A 22,750-nucleotide genomic window follows, 5' to 3' on the forward strand; every position below is an offset into this window, starting at 1 on the left:
GGGTGACCGTCTTAAGGCCCTAAAGTTTGTTATAGTTTAAAAACCGAGCCAGCACAAACGGAAATCTTTACAGCACAAAACAGCACAGATGTAGAGGAAGTGGTGACTGACACCTTTTGTACCCGTTTTGGAGCTTTATAACGAGCAGGGAGACCTCAGATCTAACCAATAAAACAATCATTAATATCTCAAAAACCGTAACAGCACAAAGATTTCTACAGCACAAAACAGGACAAACGTAGCACAAACGATTGACATATTTTTCATTTAAATTTGAGTATGATGGGGGGCCAGGTTCACGCTAATGGATCAATATCCTCTGCTTTTGAAGAGTCCATGATAAAAACCTCATAGTCATAGACAAACAGCTGCTGAGATGTTTCCTGTTAGTCTCCATCCACGATTTGACTGTGGCCTGTGCGCTGCGTACTGCAGCAGGTGACAAGGTGCTCTTTGGACCAGCGCGTGGAGGGCTTGGAGTTGTTAAATAGATTTTTTCCCCTTCGACAACACATGCACGATTAAATAGCCTGAAGGCAACAGACACAAATCACAGGCAGTATCTATAGGCTATTTCTTTAAAGCCAATATTTATTTGCGATAATGAGAATTCGTTTTTTATTAAAAAGTGATAATTATTATTATTACGTCTGTCCTTTATTCGTCATGACTTGTAAATGTTCCCTCCAAGGCGCTCTGTCAGGAATAAGTCAGACAGGAGCTGGTCACTTCCCCGGAGCAGGGCCTGAGCTCAGGGTCTGAGCTCAGGGTCTGAGCTTGGTGCGTAAAAGCCGTGGTGCGCTAATGCCTCCAGCCATATGTGGGGCGCCCAACATTGCGCACCGCAGGCCCAGTTTAGACTATTTTCCCCCCCCCCACAAAAACGAACGCTAAGTTGCTCAACTAAACAGGCCCATTTTAATTTTACACCAGTTTCATTTGTAAACGCGCTGATCCGTCCGAGCCCGAAAATAAGTTGTCGCTAGTCCGCAGCACTGTCCACAAACAGCGTCTGTGGACCGTGAAACACTTGCTCGGCTGGTGAGCGAGTGTTTCACGTGTTTTCACGTTTCTCCCCAGCCACTCACCATTCGCGTTCTTCCTTGCACCGCTCGCATTTGGACACTCTCCAAATCAACCGCATCCAGTCGCAGCCCGTACTCTATTGTGACCGTGACTGCGATTTCTTCAAAACTTTGCGATCTTTGCGGCTGATTTCAATTTTGGCGCGGGACAAAATCGCTGCGGTCAATGCGCCAATTGCGACAGGCCCTTTACCCACGGCGCGCACTCGCCCTTAGCGAAAGCCGTTTAGAACACAGCGGCAGTTGGGTAATAAAGTTTACTCCAAACACACATGAAGGCTGAAGTCAGCTCGATCATCATGTTTGTGACGTGAAATATGAGAAACCAAACAAAACCAAACAAACCAAACCAAACAAAGCTCTAGTGTGATGTTAATAGGTTGTTTTATTTAAACGAAATTACAGGTAAACACTTGGATTTTGGCTTGGACTCTGATTGACCTACATGGAAATGCAAAATTAGTGAGGAAAAAATGAATAGGTTTAAGCCTAATTCAATTGCAAAATTGTAACAATATTGTATCCAAGTTTTCTTGTTGAAACGTGTTGGCCTTTTGCTGTGTGTACCTTCAGGACTGATCGCGTGCGTGCTACTTTGTATCCGTTTTCTCATGTTTCTTTTTTGTGTATGTTACTTCACCTTAATTATTGCAACATTGTTCAATTGTTGAGATTTGAATAAATGTATTTGAAACAGTGTTTTCAGCGCCTTTTTTAGTCTAACATGCGTGTTTAGGTTATTGTGCCAGTGCTGGTCCGACGGCCGGGCCGATTCTCAGCCGACATATAATAAATAAAAGTCATTATGCCGTAGTTCAACCGATACTGGGCCGTCATAATAAGTGAGAGTCACGTTACTGTAGTTCAGCCGATACTGGGCCGTCATAATAAGTGAGAGTCACGTTACTGTAGTTCAGCCGATACTGGGCCGCCATAATAAGTGAGAGTCACGTTACTGTAGTTCAGCCGATACTGGGCCGTCATAATAAGTGAGAGTCACGTTACTGTAGTTCAGCCGATACTGGGCCGCCATATTTAGAGAGAGTCGCAAATATCGATTCAACCGATGACGGGCCGCCGGCCCAGCCAACTGTGAGCCGATTCTTGGGTGAGGTGACGGCCCGACTGTGGGCCAGAGAAACATTGCTACCTGGGACCAAACGCAGACTGAATCTATCAAGACAAACACATCAACAAACGCACGCGCTTCATGTTAGATAAGTCAGTGTAATAGCTGCACATTAAGGGCCGACTTTACTCTAGAGGTCTGCGCGGTACCGATTTTTCAGTCCCGCGCCCGCCCGCCCCGCATGGTGCAGTACCGCTCCCGCCCGCATCCCGCAAAGGATTGTAATTTTTATTCCCGCTCCCGCCCGCATCTGTGTTGTTTTGTCCCGCTCCCGCCCGCAAAAATCCCGCAATATGCAAAACGGGGACGTTTGCACTGCAGGAGTCATGACCAGTGCAGGAAGACGTATGGACAGACCTCAGCAGGGTTGCCAGGTCTGGGCAGCCAAACCCGCCCAAAAATATCTGAAAACCATACGGCGCGGCTGGAATTTTCAATATTGTTTACTAGTTAACAGAGCCCATGTGCTCCTGCGATGATGAGAAACCGCCCCTATTTCCCCCCCTTAATGAAAAAGCAGCTCACAGAGCCTTGGATTTGCCTTCGAAATAGTGATTTTGATCAAGTCAACATTGATTACAGCAAGGCAAAAAACCGCGGACAGTTTTTTTCACCCGCGGAATGGCTTTAAAAACCGCCCAATTCCGCGGTTTAACCGCGGACCTGGCAACCCAGGACCTCAGGCCGCGCACACGGGGCAGAGCAGAGACGTCTTGCTCCGCCCTGCTCTCCCCTGACTCATTGGGCTCTTGCCAAATCGGGTTACACAAAAAGCAAGTAGACCAGAGCTCAGGCCTGTCCATATAGCCTTGTGTATAACATAGGTTTGTCACGGTGTATGGGACAGTCACACCAGTTCAACCCCAAACTAAGCTATGCTCCTGTCACTGTGTAGCATCAAACACAGACTGAATCAACAAACGCACGCGCTTCATGTCAGAAAAGTCAGTGTAATAGCCGCACATTAAGGGCCGACTTTACTCCACAGAATAAGCATAAAAAACACTACACTCACTGTGCACTCGATCTTCTGTGTCAGTCCTCAGCTCCAGCTGGAAAAACTTTATAATCCACAAAACAGGCCTGTCTCCACCTGCCCCGCGCCCATTGCCGCTTGTTTTACATGTCAAACATTGTAAATAAGCCTTGACTTATCCATGGTGTAGCTACTGTAGCCACGCGCTGTTGTTTTGGTCAGTGGAGGCAGCGTGGAAGATGCATTCAGGGACCGTGAGAAGTGCGGGAAAGGCGCACTTCTTACTGTCCTTTTTATCCACAAACGTGAGGAAAATGTGGACAAATATATAACAGTGGGGTTCTCCAGCGGGGGGCCAATAGGGGTGGCAGGAACTGGCTCCCAAACATCAGGAGGAACGACCGCAGGAGGAGGAAAAGCCGGCGGAACAACTTCAGCAGCTGAGGAGCGGAGGCAGAAGTGCGCACTTCTTATGGTCCTTGAATGCATCTCTCAAGCTGCCTCGCACAACAACAACGCGTGGTTACAGTTGCCACACCATGGATAATAAGGCTTTTTTACAACTTTGGATATGTAAAACAAGCGGTGATGAGCGCGGGGCAGGTGAACACAGGCCTGTTGTTGTGGATTATGCAAAAGGAGTTTTTCCAAATGGCACTAATGACGACGGCGAGACAGAATCATTGGATAAAGAGGCGAAGAGCAGCAAGTTCTTTGACGGATCCCCAGAAGATCGAGTGCACAGTGAGTGTAGTGTTTTTTATGCTTATTCTGTGGAGTAAAGTCTGGCTGAATGCCATGTTGCACTAACTCATTGCGCGTGCGTTTGTTATGTGTTTGACTTGAAAGATCCAGTCTGCGTTTGTCCGTGTTATGCAGTGACTGGAGCCAATAACTGTATCAATTTTGAGCATGAACACAGTGATTCTGCGGTACTAATGCTCTCGTTATCAAAATAGAATGAACAATCCATCCATCCATCCATTTTCTTCCGCTTTATCCGGGGCCGGGTCGCGGGGGCAGCAGTCTCAGCAGAGATGCCCAAACTTCCCGATCCACACACACTTCCTCCAGCTGTTCTGGGGGGACCCCGAGGCGACACCAGGCCAGCTCGGAGACATAGTCCCACCACCGTGTCCTGGGTCTTCCACGAGGCCTTGTCCCACTAGGACATGCCTGGAACACCTCCCGCGGGAGGCGACCAGGAGGCATCCGAAACAGATGCCCGAGCCACCTCAGCTGGCTCCTTTCGACGTGGAGGAGCAGCGACTCTACTCCGAGCTCCTCCCGGGTAGCTGAGCTCCTCACCCGATCTCGGAGGGTGCGCCCAGCCACCCTGCGAAGGAAACTCATTTCGGCCGCTTGTATTCGCGATCCTGTCCTTTCGGTCATTACCCAAATCTCATGACCATAGGTGAGGGTGGGAACGTAGATCGATCGGTAAATCGAGAGCTTTGCCCTCCGACTCAGCTCCCTCTTCACCACGACAGACCGATACAGCGACCGCATCACTGCTGACGCTGCACCGATCCGTCTGTCGATCTCACGCTCCATCCGTCCCTCACTCGTGAACAAGACCCCGAGATACTTGAACTCCTCCACTTGAGGTAAGGACTCCCCACCGACCCGGAGAGGGGAAACCACCTTTTTCCGGTGGAGAACCATGGCCTCGGATTTGGAGGTGCTGATCCTCATCCCGGCCGCTACACACTCGGCTGCAAACCGCCCCAGTGCGTGCTGAAGGTCCTGGTTTGTTGAAGCCATCAGAACAACATCGTCCGCAAACAGCAGAGGTGAGACTCTGAGGCTCCCAAACCGGACACCCTCCGGCCCCTGGCTGCGCCGAGAAATTCTGTCCATAAAAGTAATGAACAGAACCGGTGACAAAGGGCAGCCCTGGCGGAGACCAACACGCACCGGGAACAGGTCTGACTTACTGCCGGCAATGCGAACCAAGCTCCTGCTGCGGTCATACAGGGAACGGACAGCCCTTAGCAGAGGGCTCCGGACCCCATACTCCCGGAGCACCCCCCACAGGGCACCACGAGGGACGCGGTCGAACGCTTTCTCCAAGTCCACAAAACACATGTGGACTGGTTGGGCGAACTCCCACGAACCCTCGAGCACCCGACGGAGGGTATAGAGCTGGTCCAGTGTGCCACGACCAGGACGAAAACCGCATTGTTCCTCCTGAATCCGAGGTTCAACTATCGGCCGGATCCTCCTCTCCAGCACCCTGGAGTAGACCTTACCGGGGAGGCTAAGGAGGGTGATTCCTCTGTAATTGGAACACACCCTCCGATCCCCCTTCTTAAAGAGAGGGACCACCACCCCGGTCTGCCAATCCAGGGGCACTGTCCCCGACCGCCACGCGATGTTGCAGAGACGTGTCAGCCAAGACAGTCCTACAACATCCAGAGACTTAAGGTACTCAGGGCGAATCTCATCCACCCCCGGAGCCTTGCCACCGAGGAGCTTTCTCACCACCTCGGTGACTTCAGCCCCGGTGATGGGCGAGCCCACCTCCAAGTCCCCAGCCTCTGCTTCCTCATCGGAAGACGTGACGGCGGGGTTGAGGAGGTCCTCGAAGTACTCCTTCCACCGTCCGACGACATCCCCAGTCGAGGTCAGCAGCCCCCCACCCGCACTGTACACAGTGTTGGTGAAGCACTGCTTCCCCCTCCTGAGGCGCCGGATGGTTTGCCAGAATTTCTTCGAGGCCGACCGATAGTCTTCCTCCATGGCCTCCCCGAACTCCTCCCAGACACAAGTTTTTGCCTCTGCGACCGCACGAGCTGCAGCACGCTTGGCCTGCCGGTACCTCTCAGCTGCCTCAGGAGTCCCACAAGCCAACAAGGCCAGGTAGGACTCCTTCTTCAGCTTGACGGCATCCCTTACTTCCGGGCGCCACCACCGGGTTCGGGGATTGCCGCCGCGACAGGCACCAGAGACCTTACGGCCACAACTACGAGCAGCCGCATCAACAATGGAGGAGGAGAACAGAGTCCACTCGGACTCCATGTCCCCCGCCTCCCCCGGAATCTGGGTGAAGCTCTTCCGGAGGTGGGAGTTGAAGACCCCACTGACAGAGGGATCCGCCAGTCGTTCCCAGCAGACCCTCACAACACGCTTGGGCCTGCCAGGTCTGACCGGCTTCCTCCCCTGCCAGCGGATCCAGCTCACCACCAGGTGGTGATCGGTTGACAGCTCCGCCCCTCTCTTCACCCGAGTGTCCGAGACACGCGGCCGGAGGTCAGACGACACAACTACAAAGTCGATCATCGACCTCCTGCCTAGGGTGTCCTGGTGCCACGTGCACTTATGGACACCCTTGTGCTCGAACATGGTGTTCGTTATGGACAAACCGTGACTAGCACAGAAGTCCAATAACAGAACACCACTCGGGTTCAGATCGGGGAGGCCGTTCCTCCCAATCACTCCCTCCCAGGTCTCACTGTCGTTACCCACGTGGGCGTTGAAGTCCCCCAGTAGAACAATGGAGTCCCCAGTCGGAGCACTATCTAGTACCCCTCCCAGGGACTCCAAGAAGGCCGGGTACTCTGCACCGATGTTGGGCCCGTAGGCCGAGACAACGGTGAGAGACCTGTCCCCGACCCGAAGGCGTAGGGACCCTCTCGTCCACCGGGGTGAACTCCAACACGTGATGGTTGAGCTGGGGGGATATGAGCAAACCCACCCCAGCCCGCCGCCTCTCCCCGCGGGCAACTCCAGAAAAATGGAGAGTCCAGCCTCTCTCCAGGAGTTGGGATCCGGAACCCAAGCTGTGCGTGGAGGTGAGCCCGACTATATCTAGTCGGTATCTCTCAACCTCCCGCACAAGCTCAGGCTCCTTCCCTCCCAGCGAGGTGACGTTCCATGTCCCGAACGCCAGAAGCTGTGCATGTGGACCAGGTCGTCGAGGCACCCGGCCTCGACCGCCACCCAGTCCTCTTTGCACCCGACCCCTACGGATCCCTCTGCGGGTGGTGAGTCCACAGGAGGGCGGGCCCACGTCGTCCCTTCGGGCTGTGCCCGGCCGGGCCCCGTGGGCAGAGGCCCGGCCACCAGACGCTCGCGTTCGGGCCCTAACCCCAGGTCTGGCTCCAGGGTGGGGCCCCGGCTGCGCCATGCCGGGCGACGTCTCGGTCCTTGATTGGTGTACGTCCATAGAAGTCTTGTGAGCTGCTCTTCGTCTGACCCGTCACCTCGGACCTGTTTGCCATGGGAGACCCTACCAGGGGCATAAAGCCCCGGACAACATAGCTCCTCTGATCATTCAGGTACTCAAACAACCCCACCACGTTAAGGTGGCAGCTCATGGGGGTTGAATGAACAAATGAAATGAAAATGAAAAATTATTTAGTTTGCGGGACAGCAGTTTATCGTCCCACCCGCCTGCTCCCGCACTCTGCCGTCCCGCCCCCCTCCCGCGCCCGCAATGAGCTTTAAAAATGTGTCCCGCGCCGCACTGTTTTGCGTTGGGTCCCGCGAGTCCCGCGGGACTCCCGCGGGAGTGCAGGGCTCTACTTTACTCCACAGAATAAGCATAAAAACACTACACTCACTGTGCACTCCATCTTCTGGGTCAGTCATCTGCTCCAGTTGGAAAAACTTTATAATCCACAAAACAGGCCTGTCTTCACCTGCCCCGCGCCCATCGCCGCTTGTTTTACGTGTCAAAAGTTGTAAATAAGCCTTAACTTATCCATGGTGTAGCTACTGTAACCACACGCTGTTGTTTTGGTCAGTGGAGGCAGCGCGAGAGATGCATTCAGGGACAGTGAGAAGTGCGGGAAAGGCGCACTTCTTACTGTCCCTTTTATCCACAAACGTGCGGAAAATGTGGACAAATATATAAAAGTGGGGTTCTCCAGCGGTGTGGCAATAGTGGGGGCAGGAACTGGCTCTCAAACATCAGGAGGAACGACCGCAGGAGGAGGAAAAGCCTGCGAAACAACTTCAGCACCTGAGGAGCGGGGGCAGAAGTGCGCACTTCTTACGGACAACAACAATGCGTGGTTACAGTAGCCACACCATGGATAATAAGGCTTATTTACAACTTTTGATATGTAAAACAAGCGGTGATGGGCGCGGGGCAGGTGAAGACAGGCCTGATGTTGTGGATTATGCAAAAGAAGTTTTTCCAAATGGCGCTAATGACGACACGACGAGAGAGAATCATTGGATAAAGACGTGAAGAGCAGCAAGTTCTTCGACGGATCCCCAGAAGATCGAGTGCACAGTGAGAGTATGTTTTTATGCTTATTCTGTGGAGTAAAGTCTGGCTGAATGCCATGTTGCACTAACTCAATGCGCGTGCGTTTGTTGTTATGTGTTTGACTTGATAGATCCAGTCTGCGTTTGTCCGTGTTACGCAGTGACTGGAGCCTATAACTGTATCAATTTTGAGCATGAACACGGTGATTCTGCGGTACTAATGCTCTCGTTATCAAAATAGAATGAACAAATGAAATGAAAATGAAAAATTATTTAGTTTGCGGGACAGCAGTTTGTCGTCCCACCCGCCCGCTCCCGCACTCTGCCGTCCTGCCCCCCTCCCGCGCCCGCAATGAGCTTTAAAAATGTGTCCCGCGCCGCACTGTTTTGCTTTGGGTCCCGCGAGTCCCGCGGGAGTGCAGGGCTCTACTATAAAGCGAAAGAGGATTTGCTGAGGCACTTTGAATTTGCAGATTTACTTTATTTACAGCGTGACCAATAGATCTGATTACATGGCAGACAGTGAGGTACTGATAGACAGTCACTGAATCATTTTTCAAAAATTGTGTCAAAGAAAAGACTTAACTGGAGGTGTTTTTGTTGTGAAGCTATACACTAATACTAGCCTTTAGCTCTGAAATATAAAGTCCTCCTCAAAAAACACAGATGTTTCCTGCAGTCAAGAATTTACATCCAACGTTATGTTTTTAACACGAAGCGAGAGACTTAGATCCAGTATGTCACTGTCGGTGATGCTTTCTTCAACTATTTATTCTTTTAGACAAGACCTCATCGGGAAAAAAACAGACAGGATACGCAAGCGCCGACTGAGGATCCACTCAGAAGTCACGTGTCATTTGCGTAGAGCCTATAGATTGGTCACCGCTGCTCACCTCATGTCGTGTCATCCAGATGTAGTCAAAGAACTAGACGCACACCCTTCAAAGCTGAGGTCCCTCCACAACGCAAACAGCAGCTGTTGAACAAAAGCATAAAAGATATAATGAAGTTACTATAAACATTTAATCACAGATAACTGTAAAAGTGTACAATGTGTTTACCTCAAGTTTGATTTGTCTTGAGCGAGCTCACTGGGAAATCTCTGAGCTTATGCATTTCAGTTCTTGTAGCTTCTCATTTAGACTTGGAGTGCAGTGAAGCCAGCTGTAGTCTGAAAGAGGCAAATATAGACCCCTGCGACTGACGTCACGCGCATTGAACCAGCGCCATCTTGGAAGATGACGGCCCTATGCGGGTGCACCTGCGTGGGTGTGTTTACTTGAATTATACCGTTTCCCCCCCCACTAATTCAAAGCAGCCCATGTGCAAAACGATTGCCGATGGTCGTCTCCGTTTGGCCTCAATATGTCGGGGGTCACGGATTATGTTGACACTCTACCAGAATCTGAGAGAAGTCGGTACAAGGAGAAACTGAGTCTGATCGGCGGGAATGACCCCTACAACGTTCCTGTTGACAGATGGAGTGAAGATGTTTCTTTCTTCCCGGGAGTGACTTATCCTGACATTGTGAACTACCTTGTCTTTACATCCAGCTCATACACAATGGACCACATGAAAAGTTTCAAGGGACTGGAAGCTTACAACCAGTTTGTTTGTGGCTGGATTTGTGAAGTAGCTGCTTTTATTTATGATGGACTCCATGTGGTTAAATCCAGGGTAAATTGGCTAATTTGTCATAATTCATCTGTAATATGAGTGCAATGCTGTTTTTTTCAGAATCTGAGCTATTTTATAAATGACCTAAATAAGATGATGTTAGATGTGCCTGTCATATAATTACAATATAATGGAAGATCAACACAATTCAACTTAAAATGTAAAACTAATATATGATATTGACTCATGACATGCAAAGTGACATATGTCAAGCCTTTGTTATAATTTTGATGATTATGGCTTACAGTCCATTTTCAAAATATTCTATTTTAATATGGGTTTTTTACAAGCTGAGCCATAATAATCAAAATGATAACAAATAAAGGCTACATATAAACTTTAATGAGTCTATCACATATTATTTTCACAGTTTAAGTTTAATAACAGTGAGAAGTGAATGCACTTTTTCCATGATATTCTAAATATATGGCAAGCACCTGCATGTACCATGATTATTTGCATTTATAACAACAGAGTAACACATGTTCTTTTCATTATGTAATTTCAGGTCAAGCATTCCCAGAGTTTGAGAAAAAACGCACTGTTTCCGTGGATCGTTGCTGAAAAGAGTGGCAAAGTTTTGGCTGCCCACTGTGACTGTAAAGCAGGTCTTGGTGAAGCATGCTCCCATGTGGGTGCCATGCTTTTCTATCTGGAAGCATGTGTGAGAATCCGTGACTCAAAGACAGTAACCCAGGAGAAAGCCTACTGGAAGTTGCCTGGTGCTTTGAAAGAAATTGAGTATAGACCTATTCAAGAAATTGATTTCACTTCTGCAAAGTGCAAGCGAGTGCAATTGGATAATGCTCTTAATTTGTTGTTCTTTGCTATGTCACTCAAAGGCACCTAAACCACCCAGAGTGATGAAAAAAGCTAGTCAAACTCCAGCTCCTACCCCAGAGGAATTAACTTCCTTTCTCAAAGACATTAGCTTGTGCGGTATTAAACCAGCCATTCTCAGCGTCGTTCCACCTTATTCCACTGGATACATTCCAAAACCTGTTGATCCCACTTTTCCACGATTATTGACTGATTTACATGATGATTCATGTGCAAAAATGGAATACCATGAGCTCTTGGCTCACTGTGAGAACATTGCAATTAATGTAACCCAGGAACAAGTTGCAAATGTCGAAGAAGCTACAAGGGCCCAGGCTCATGACAAACTTTGGTTTCGGTTCAGGGCTGGTCGGATTACAGCATCCCGGTTCAGGGCAGTTTGCCACAGCAATCCTGCATCCCCTTCTCAAAGCCTTGTGAAAGCCATCTGCTACCCTGAGAGTGTGAAGTTCACGAGTGCAGCTACTGCATGGGGATGTGGTCACGAGAAACGTGTTCGGGACCTTTATTATCAAGAAATGGCTGGACGTCACACCAATTCTTGCCTTGCAGTCACGTGACACATCAATTTCCGGTTAATTAAGTGGTGGTCAGGTCAACAAAATGGCCGCTGATGAGCGAAGAAAGTGCAACTCTTCTTCCGAGTATGTTCGTACGTTAGATTGTAAAGCACGAGCTCGATACATCGAAAAAGTCAAATTGTGTGATGGTATAGATCCTAATGCCTTATCCAAGAATGATTTGACTTACGAGTTGGCAAAATACCCGCCAGTTCAGTTCCCTGATATCTCAAACTATCTGGTGTTACAAACAAGCTTTTGCACTGCTAAACAAATGAAGGCTTGGAAAAGCATGGATGCTTACAACTTTTTCGTCTGTGGATGGGTTAAGGAAGTCGGAGTTAAGGTACTGAAAGACAAATCCTGCATCGTAAAGAGCCGTGTAAGTAACGATTAGTGTATGAACTTGTACTTGCTACTTGTGTCCGTGTCAACAAAACGATGCTCCAACATGTTTCTGCTGTGTTCTTTTCAGGTCAAACATTCGCAGTGTTCATCTAAAACGCCAACTCATACCTGGTTGTTGATAAAAGAAGATGGGGATGTAATAACTGCGCATTGTGACTGCATGGCAGGGTAAATAAATTATCCTTCGACGTAAAAGCGTTTGCTAGTGACTGTGTATGCTAGTCAGATAAGGCTAATCAGATCTCAATTCGTGCTTTAATTACGTGTTTGCCTGTTTGTACTAAGCGCATGAAGATAGCAAATTGAATGTAATGTTTTCGTGGCAGTTTGTTTTGATTCTAATGCTTTTGCGCTTTGTGTAACTTCCCTTCTAAATAGCTTAGCCGAGTCGTGTTCACATGTTGGCGCAGTTCTGTACGCCTTGGAGACCGGGGTTAGGATGCGCGAATCTGTGGCGTGTACTGATGAGAAGAGCAAGTGGTTGATGCAAACTCATGTCGATAAAGTAAGTCGTTTCTATGTCAATATGTTTTTTATTATAGGGTATACATTCTCTCGTTTTGTCTGTAGCCATTGTGCGGTGATACTCTTGTGTACATTTGGAGGTTTTCGTGCTAGAGCACAACATTTACTTCTCTAATGTGAAGCCGCCGGAGCCACTAAACTAAACTGCGGCTGATATCGACTTCGACACGGGTCTAGTATTTCTCAGCCAACCGCTAAATCCTCACGCTACGATTTGTTGGTGTTTTGTTATTACAAACCACCATAATTGGCACAGGCTGTCTCACAAGGGCTGTGTTGATATTAGCTTGCTGGCTATAGCGATCTGACTGTCGTGCGTAATGCATGACACCAGTCAAAAGGAGAGCATGTATAACATATTATATGGCCTTCTCGATCAGAATCATGTTTAGTTTAGTCAGACGAGCAACATAGTCAACGTGAAACCCGGACAATATTATGGTCTGCACAGAAACGACTTCCTGTTGGCGAAAATAAATCAAGCAAATGTGATGATAAAATCACGTTCCAAGCCTGTGCATTCAGGTATAATTTTTCCTTATGTGCATCAGATTGGAAATTAAAAAAACAACACAATTTTGGGTGATTGAATATATCCTGAAATGAAAAATGCCAACAGCAGCAGACTAATTTTTGTTTTTTTTAATTTTCATATTGTTTGAACAATGATATACTGATTCTTTCCCTATGAGACCTTGCTAGAAGAGAAATAGTGAAAAAGATGGGGTGTTTTATTTCTTATTCATGTAATACCTATTTTTCTATCTGTAGATCCCTGTTGCCCCTGTATCAAGGATTGATTTCGCTTCAGCGAGAGCAAAAAAGCAACGATTGGATGATGCCATCTCCTGCTCTACAACAGAAGCCAAAAAGAAGCCTGCCAAATCATGTCCACCTGTGGCTAAAGGCTCTGAGACGTACAAGAAGTTCTTTGAGGAACTTAGCCAGAACTGCCCCAAAAGTGCTGCACTCATTACAAATGAGGCCTTCTATAAAAACTTTATCCCCAAGTCAGCTACTACCATGCTCCCTAAGTCAATCATGGACTGTCGTACTGAGGATACAGTGTCATTATCCGATGGTTACATGGATGAGTTGTGCAAGACCTTCACGCTGCCAGCACTTACAGCCTCACACATAAGCGCAGTTGAGAGAGAGACCCGAAAACAGGCAGGCTCAAGGATTTGGTTCCGACAAAGGGCTGGTCGCATCACAGCGTCCAAACTGAAGCAAGCCCTCCACACTACAGCTGATAAGCCAGCCAAGAGTCTTATCAAGGCTATATGTTATCCAGAGTCGAACAGATTTTCATCATTAGCTACCAGGTATGATTTTCATGTGAACTCAAGCTCTAGGAATATTTCAGGCATGCAGGCTGTCCATATCTGCTTCTTTATCCCACCCCCTCTGCTCATATTTGATTATAATAAACTATCTTTGCATATTCATATTTTGGGGGTTTGTGCACTTGACAAGCCTTAAAAGGAGGGCGCTTACTGGGATACATTTCAGTAAATAGAAATACATAAACTACAGTTGTATTTATTTCCTAAAAATAAATCAAAAATGTTTTCATTCACAGGTATGGGTGCCAGCATGAAGCACAGGCAAGGCGGGAGTATGAGAAGGCGATGGCAGAGTTGCATGATGGGTTCTCCATTGCAGAGAGTGGATTGCACCTGAATGCCAAATGGCCATACATGGGAGCATCCCCTGATGGAATAGTGAATTGTGAATGCCACGGGACTGGAGTTTGTGAAATTAAGGTACAGTGCATGACACATTCATTATAGACCATGTTGGGTAGTAACTGAAAACTTGTATTTAGAATACAAATTTTAAGTTTCTGTGTTTAGGTACAGTTACTCTGTCATTTTAGGGTATTTAGAATACAGTTACTTTCCAAAAAACACAGGAATACATTTCATTACTCAATCCTAAAATAAGCTTCATATCGCATAAAGTAAGGGAAGATAAAATCGACCAAGGAAAAGTTGAGCTCCGTACCATTCCCTGTACCAGCGTCACTTATTGACAACCTGCACAAGGACTGTAAACTTTGCACCTCGATATTCTACTTTTTATAGCCTGTTCTAATTTTCATTCTACTTTTTATTTATTCTTATTTCCTTATTGTTATAATTCCGCCCCTTAAGACTTTTTTACTTTTACTCATTGTACATAAGATACCTCTTTTTTTAACGATTTAACTGTAGTAAACACATTTCCTGTCTATTTTGCACACCCTGAGTGATCTTATTGATGCCAAATGTAACAAGTGAATTTCTCTATAGTGAGATCAATAAAGGATCATCTTATCTTATGTGGCATAACACTATAGTACACTTATACATGCATATAATGCATATCAATACATGTTTTTTCATCATACACTGCATTTATCCATAAATATAATGTAAATCAACGTGACTGTATTCAGAATACAGTACCCTCATTGTACAAAATAACGGAATATGTTACAAAACAATGTTTTAAAACAAGTATTTATATTTAACTAAATACAATTTCAAAGTATTCTCAACACTGATTAGACCACCACCTAGTGGTTCTTATTAAGGGGTTGCCATGAATCTACTAATGCAATGGACAGGGTATATTGTTTTCTCTTTTTGTATTTCAGTGTCCACATTGTTATCAAGACAAGGAGAACCTCTCAGACTGTGCAGGGCAGAAGGGATTTTGTTTGGTGAGAGAAGGAGACACCGTGAAGCTTGATCGAGCACATGCCTACTATTATCAAGTCCAGGCGCAGCTGTTTATTTTAGATGTCGACTATTGTGACTTCATTGTATGGAACCAGAAGGATTTTGTTGTGGAAAGGATTGTTCCAGATTTGGCTTTTTGGGGCAATGTTGTTCCTAGGGCTGAGCTTTTTTTCCGTAAGTGCCTACTCCCAGAAATTCTGGGCAAAAGGTTCACAAGGCAAGTCACAGGATCATTGCTCTCACAAAACAGATCCCCTCTAGAATGTATAAACAGGCGTTTAGGACAGCAACTTTCTTAATTCTAAATACCTCTTCTTAAAGAATATCCCAGATATAGTTGGTGCCACATTGAGATGTAAAACAGCTTTTGTAATTCATACTTTTTATTTGATTACATTACATTCTACAAGTGTTGTTCTTCCTTGTAGCATCATTTTGCATGACCCAGATGCATGTAAAGGTTATAAATTGCACTGATGTGAAACCTTGCATTCAGAAAATACATTTATGTACAAAAAGGAAATTTAATGAAACATTAAAGTCATATAATTGAAATGCTTTGATTTGTTGTGACTTTCTTTACCAATACCGGTAATGATCTAGTAAATGCCTTCTATCTCCAAGCAATAGGATCCTACTCCCTATACATAATACTGTTATTAGTTGCATTCCTACTAACGTGCAGTTTTTTTTTATATATTTGTTTTATTAACCTGTTAGGCTAGTATTCACTTATATTTATACTCTCTCACCCTTGAAAGGCAATAAATGGCCCTGGTATTTATTAGATCATTCATGGTATGTAACATATCGAACATATTACATTCATATGCTTTGACTTTTATAATATTTCATTCACTTGGCACTACACTCTCAGATAAATTTGTAAGTGCACAGCAAACAACCCCTATTTTATCTATCACTGCAACGCCATCATCTCCCTCAACTGCCATGTGTTCTAACATCATAGCCCTACTCTGCAGTATCTGGTACTTTCGCCGGACAAGTCCAATGACCCTCTCCACATGGATCCTAACGCTGGCTATTTTACGTGTTTCCTCTACATCACATGATGACAACTGAGATTTCCCTTTAGTGAATGCAGGGATCTTCAAAGCTGCAGAGTAAAAGCCCACACTGTCGGCAATGGTAAACCCACGGTCTGCAAGCACAATGTCCCCTGGTAATAAGTGGTCAAGAAAACCACTTTCCTCAGTGATTTTCTTATCACTAGCTCTGCCTCCCCACGCTTTAGATATAAATGACACATGTCCTTGCGGTGTAATCCCAATCAAAAATTTGACTGTATTATGGTGTTTATAATTCGACCATGTCTGTGCTCTTGCTAGTAAATTTGAAGGCCTTTCGATAAAGACCTCAAAACAGTCTATGATGACCGCCACCTTTGATCCAAAAGCCTGTCGGAACTCCATGGGCATAGTAGCTTTCAGTGCTTCTCTTTCGGGCCACTCAATCAAAAAATTAAGTCTCCTGTGTAACACAGACAGCACTTTACGAAAAATCCTGCAAGCTGTAGATTCAGATACTTCAAATCTGTAAGCAAGGTCTTTAAGGGGTAGATTCAGTCTTAACCTCATTAGAACCAACATCAGCTGCTTGAACTTGTCCAGGGAAGACAATGCAGTGGTACTTATGTAAGGTTCACAGAGAGATAGCACCTGCATAAGAACTAGAAAGTTAGGTAGTCCAGTGTAAAACTTTGTCTTGTCATTACTTTTCTCGAATGACTCTTTACTGATAGCTGTGTCTAGTACCTTTGATCGGAGTTCATAAAGTTCACAGTTCAGTCTCTTTAACTCCTCTTCCATGCTCACAATATTATCACCGGTCAAATCTGTCTGGCATGCAACACCGGGGCAAACGTCCTGCGCTGCATTGGTCTCTACATCCTCCGGAATATTTGGAGTCTGATTTTCTGATGTGTCAACTCTCATGAGTTTGTGGAACTCTACCAGGGCCTCAGCACATTCTGAGCGTTTCCTCTTTTCGTCTCGAGAGTGAGTTCGCTCATCTCGCCCTACGGTCGCTGCAGTCGGCTGTTTCACTTTCTCGTGGCCAAGTTTCCTTGTAGGAGCCCAGTCTATGTCGCCCTCGTCATACAGATTGCCTGGACGGCCTGTTGAGAACATTATTACCGGAGTTAAAATCGTGCTGTTTTGAACGGCTTCTAGCAACAACAACCGCCATCTTGGACGAGTAAACAACAGACAGCTAGCTACGTGTCGTTTAAAAAGCGTTAAATATTTAAATATTTGAATATATCGTCATATCACTGTTCATAACAATGAAAGGCTCCCTATATAAATTAACGCCAAAGTGATTTACTAACCGTTAACAAAGTGATCGCCACAAACTCTGGCATTCTTTGACTCCGCTCCCTTCGAAGTCAAACAAATGTTAGCGAGCCACTTTTCTCTGCGTCTTTTCGTGAAATCCTTAGTGCGAGGCCCTTTATTAATCTCGTCACGAGGAACCCTGAAGTATCCTTTATCGGTTTCGCGATTTGACCGGTTAGAACAACCTAAAACACAACACGCAAAAGGCATATTCGAGCGACGTTCGCTAAACACGCTGCTGAAGAACTAGCTCGGCTGACCACCACTTCGTGATACGCATAAGTAATGAGGCGGACGTGACGTCAATTGCAAGGAAAGAATTTCTCAATCCTTGATTCTGGCCTGATAATTAACACCACCTATCCATATTTGGGGGCATCCCCTGATGGGGTTATAAAATGTGACTGTTGTGACACAGGGTGTGTTGAAATTAAATGCCCTTTCTGCAAGCGCCAGAACATGCTGACAGATGATGTTGAAGGACTGGCATCTTGCCTGGAAAAAAATGATAACGGACAAGTAAAACTAAAAACTTCACATGCTTACTATTATCAAATTCAGTGTCAAATGAATGTTGGTGCCTTTGAATTTGCAGATTTAGTGTTGTGGACAGAGCAAGAAATGTACATTGAGCGGGTAGAATGTGACTCTGAATTCTTTGCAGCTAAGGTGACATTGGCAAATGAATTTTTCAGAGTAGCCATCTTACCAGAGCTAGTAGGGAAATTTTACTCTCGCCCCCCTTTGTCAACTCCTTTGCTACCAATTGACCTGAATGTCCAGCAGGCAGAGAGGAGTGTGAATGTGGACAGTGATGAGTTTGAGGTTTGGTGCTTGTGTAAGGGGGGATTGGATGTAGAGCTTATTGGATGTGACAATGACAGTTGCCCTGTACAGTGGTTCCATTGCATATGTGTTGGTGTAAAAACTAAGCCCAAAGGGAAATGGTACTGTCCAGACTGCAGAAAACTGCCTCAGTTTAAACGTGGTAAAAAGGCTGGTGCGTGTACATTTACTCATTCTTGAAAAGATTGTTTCGGAGATAGAAATAAAAAAACTTCTTGAATATTGCTTGAGACTTTAATCATTTCAAGATTGCAGAGTTAATACCATGCATTACATTCTTCTGTGCATTGTGATAAACATTTTGTACAAAACAATTTATTGTGATACAGCGTGGCTTAGTAATTTAATTAGAATTTATTATATCATGTCTTTTGGTCTTTGAAAGAACTGTTTTAGCTGTTATAAGCAACTGAATTTCAACACGAGAGCCCTGGAGAAATCAAATCATCAGTTTTTATGATAACAAATGTATTACAAATCAGTTAAATGGTACCACAGACTCATTCAAGTTTATCATAGCACAACATGTAATTACTTCTTTGTCCAGCATTGGGATATCGCCTGGAGGGCAAATAAGGTGATCTACAGGAATAACGCTATGGAAAAATGTGTACTTCTGTCTGAGACTACCGATAACCCTTTCAACGTGGATACGGACATTAGCTATTCTGCGGGTCTTTTCCACCTCTAAAGCAGACAGCTGTTTTTTCCCTCTGGTAAAAGAAGGGAGAATTAATTTTGCACAAACTGACCCAACACTGTCAGCAATATCGAACCCACGGTCAGCTAATACAGTGTCTCCTGGGAGTAGTTTATCTAGGAGGTCACAATGTTCTGTAAGGTACTTATCAGACACTCTACCTCCCCAACCTTTAGAAATGTAACTTATGACACCTTGAGGGATAATACCAATCAGATACTTGACAGTATTATTGTGTTTGTAGGAAGACCATGTCATTGCCCTGGCTTTAAGATTTGAAGGTCTTTCAATAAATATTTCAAAACAATCAATGATAATTGCCACATTAGTTTTAAAATGTTTACGAAAGTCCATTGGCATTGTTTTCTGGAGTTCCTCTCTTTCAGGCCAATTAATCAAACATTTAAATTTGGCATACATGACATTGATTACATTAGCATAGGTTCTGGATATTGTAGATGGGGACACACGGAACCAGTGACTCAACAGCGACAAAGGCATATTGAGACGTAATCGCATAAAAGTCATTATCAGTTGTTGAAATTTGCAGAGTGAGGTTCTGTCATTCTGTGTCAAGGATGCTGACACAAAGTTGAAAACTGACATGAGTACCAAGAAGTTTGGCAGTCCAGTGAAATATTTAACTTTCTCATCATTGTCTTTGAAAGCCTCAGGTGTGACTTGGTGATTACTTAGTTCTTTTTTCAGGTCCATGTTCTCGATTGTAAGTCTCTGCATTTCCCTCTGCAATCTGTCAATGTCTGTATGCTTCATGTCAGTTTGTACAACAGAGACCACATTGCTATCAAAAACGAAAGTATCATCCTCAGCAGCTTCTGATGGGAGACTTTCAACTTGCTGGAGCGATGTCTGTCGCTCCAGCTGGGTTTCAGCAACTTCAGTTCTCTTGCGTTTAGTTGCACGCTCATTTTTTCGTCGATACCTGTCTGAGTTATTCTTGACTGAATCCAACTTGAATTTGTCATGGCCCATCCTTATGGTGGGAATCCAGTCCGGATTGGTTGTGTCATAGAGCCTGGATGGCGAACCTGAAATAAATACAATAAATGACAGTTATGTTACACAATGAAATTATTACATATAGAATTTCATTGGGAATTAGCGTGACTAGCAATTAGCAATTCAGACTTTCGTTTGATGTATTCTTAATTCTGACACATAAGACAAAAAAACATGAACTAAGCCAAGCCTCACATGATAACGAAGTTTCGATAAACTTACCAGTGAGAAAATGATCGGAGCAGATCCTGTACTGGTACAGGCTTGTTGTTTTCAGGTCAGCCCTGCACAGGGCAGCTAGCCAGGCCTTCCTCCTTTCAAGAGAAAGTGCCTCGGTTTTTTCTCCTTGGGTGGTTATCACAGCTGGTATCCTGAAGAAAGACTTCTGTACTCCATGCCCAGCTGTGTTAGAACACCCAAACACAGCGCAAAAGTTTACCATCGTTGTGGGATCTTGCTTCGCTATATACAGTCTACGATCGCGCGGTAGCTTCTTCTTCCATCATGGCGGAGGACCGTACGTCACGTGACCTGTGAGGTCATGTGGCATGGGTCTATAAAACATAAAGTTAGTCATGAATATAGTAGATTTCTACAGCTCCAAAAGTCATCAGTATCTAAGTCAATTTACTATTCTGTACTTTATTTGAAATACATTTCCTCACAGGGACAGTGTAGCAGTGTTTTTGTTGAGAACGTATTACTTTGACTCCGCTATATTTCTACACAATCCATGAAGTCTGAAAGTAATACTTCATGTCAAATAGATTTTGCACTACATTACTTTGACTTGGAATTAATTTGATGTAATGTAATTTACTCAATTGTTTCACTAGCTGTGCAGATAAAAATATGAGTCTGTCAAACTGATGAATAAGGTTTCACTGCCTACAGTACCCAACTCCAATCACGCCTCCAAATCCTCAGAACTTCAGCATATAGCCTTGTCCAAGTACGCTATAGATTTGACTCTGATCCCTTTAAAATTATTTTTACTTTACAGACCAGATCGTTTGCTGCAATAATAGTGTCTACCCTGGCTAACAACATTAGCAATATTTTTAACAAAGCTACAACACGAGCTAACATAGCTTTATCTTTTGGCAAAAGCACTTTGCCAACACAAACTTATGTTCATGAATGCACAGGACAGCTCACTCACCATCGAAAAGCGCTGTTATCCGTAGCGGTGCCGGTGTTAGCTCCCAGCTAGCAGCATGCTAGCTCCATAGGCTTGAGTGAAAAATACATGACAAAATCGGCCCATTTGGAGGAAAAGTTCTGTGTACATTGTTGGTTACACCCTCCAGGAGAAATGACATGTCGTTGACTGTCCAGTATAATCCAACAACGACCGAAAAGCAGAAACTAGACGGCTAACAACAGACAAGAAGCTGCTCGGACAGACCAGACGGCCAATGCGCATTTCCTTGTTGCTACGTGACGGGGTAGCGGCATGGATCTATCATATTAAACTGGATAAGACACTCCCCCCTTGCCCGCGCGCCGGTCGGCGGACGGCCACTCGATGGTACTGCAGCAGCAAATTCACTTTGGGCCCAGAAAGGATTTTTGCCATAGAGCAGCCATGCAAACAAAAACTGTCCGTATTCGGCTGACAGGACGCCTACAATTTTCACAAAGGTCGGATTTAGTGTCGATTATCATCTACATTAACATCATGTACTTTTTTCCCCTTCGAAATTTACGTATCGTCTAAAAAATACATTTGTAAGGCGTGGCTAAGCTCCGCTCTAGCCACGCTCTAGCATTCCGCCGCGTTGATTGGTCAGAATAGGCACGTGGTGCAGGCAGCGCAGCCGGGCACGTGCAGAGCGCGCCCTCGATGTCCGTGTCCGAGCACATGTGGGCTCGGAAAAACAACAACAGCAGCAGCAGCAGCAGGAAGACCAGCATGGGGAACCGAGAGAAAAGAGGACGCAAACTCACTTTGCAAGTAAGTTTGTATCACACAGAATGTATTCTGTAATTGTTAAATGTTAGCATACACCACAGTTATTTATAGAATGTAGCTTCATGAAAATAGCAAACAGAAACTACTAAGACTACCATTTTTAAACAAACAGAACAATGCTATTCTAAAAAGATGACAGTACTCCGATCCCATATGCTCATTACAATATACTGTATGTGCATCGAATTACAATAGTGACAAGGCCTAATACATAATGAGAAGTTTGATATTTGGACAAATGTCTTGAGAGCAAAATAAGGTTAGTTTTCATAGTGTCTACGATGACGTCGGACGCTTCCCTGCTATTTTGCCGTCACATTTCGATCTGAACAATATATGACTGGCTAATATTAGTTCCAGGAGTTGGAAATTGTTAGTTTTTGGTTCATTGAACAATATATAATGACGTGACATTTTTAATCAAGTTTGTCTAATAACTAATAATTGACTTTGTCTCTCAAACCAATGCTAAGTGCATTAAAATGAACAAAAAGCAACATGTTCATGAGCTGTTCAAGACGAAAATAAAAAGTGGTGTTAACCTTTGGTCACTGCATGTCTTTCTACGCATTGTTTTAGCAAAGCAAGACAAAAATGAAGGTCAGAGAACAGAGACAACAGTAATGTTAAAATTACAAAACAAACGTATTCATGCTATCATACTTGTTCACTAATGTAACAAGACTGGTGATTATATTACATGTAGTAG

This window comes from Gobius niger (genome assembly GCF_951799975.1).
Source record: "Gobius niger genome assembly, chromosome: 7".
Classification (NCBI taxonomy): Eukaryota; Metazoa; Chordata; class Actinopteri; order Gobiiformes; family Gobiidae; genus Gobius; species Gobius niger.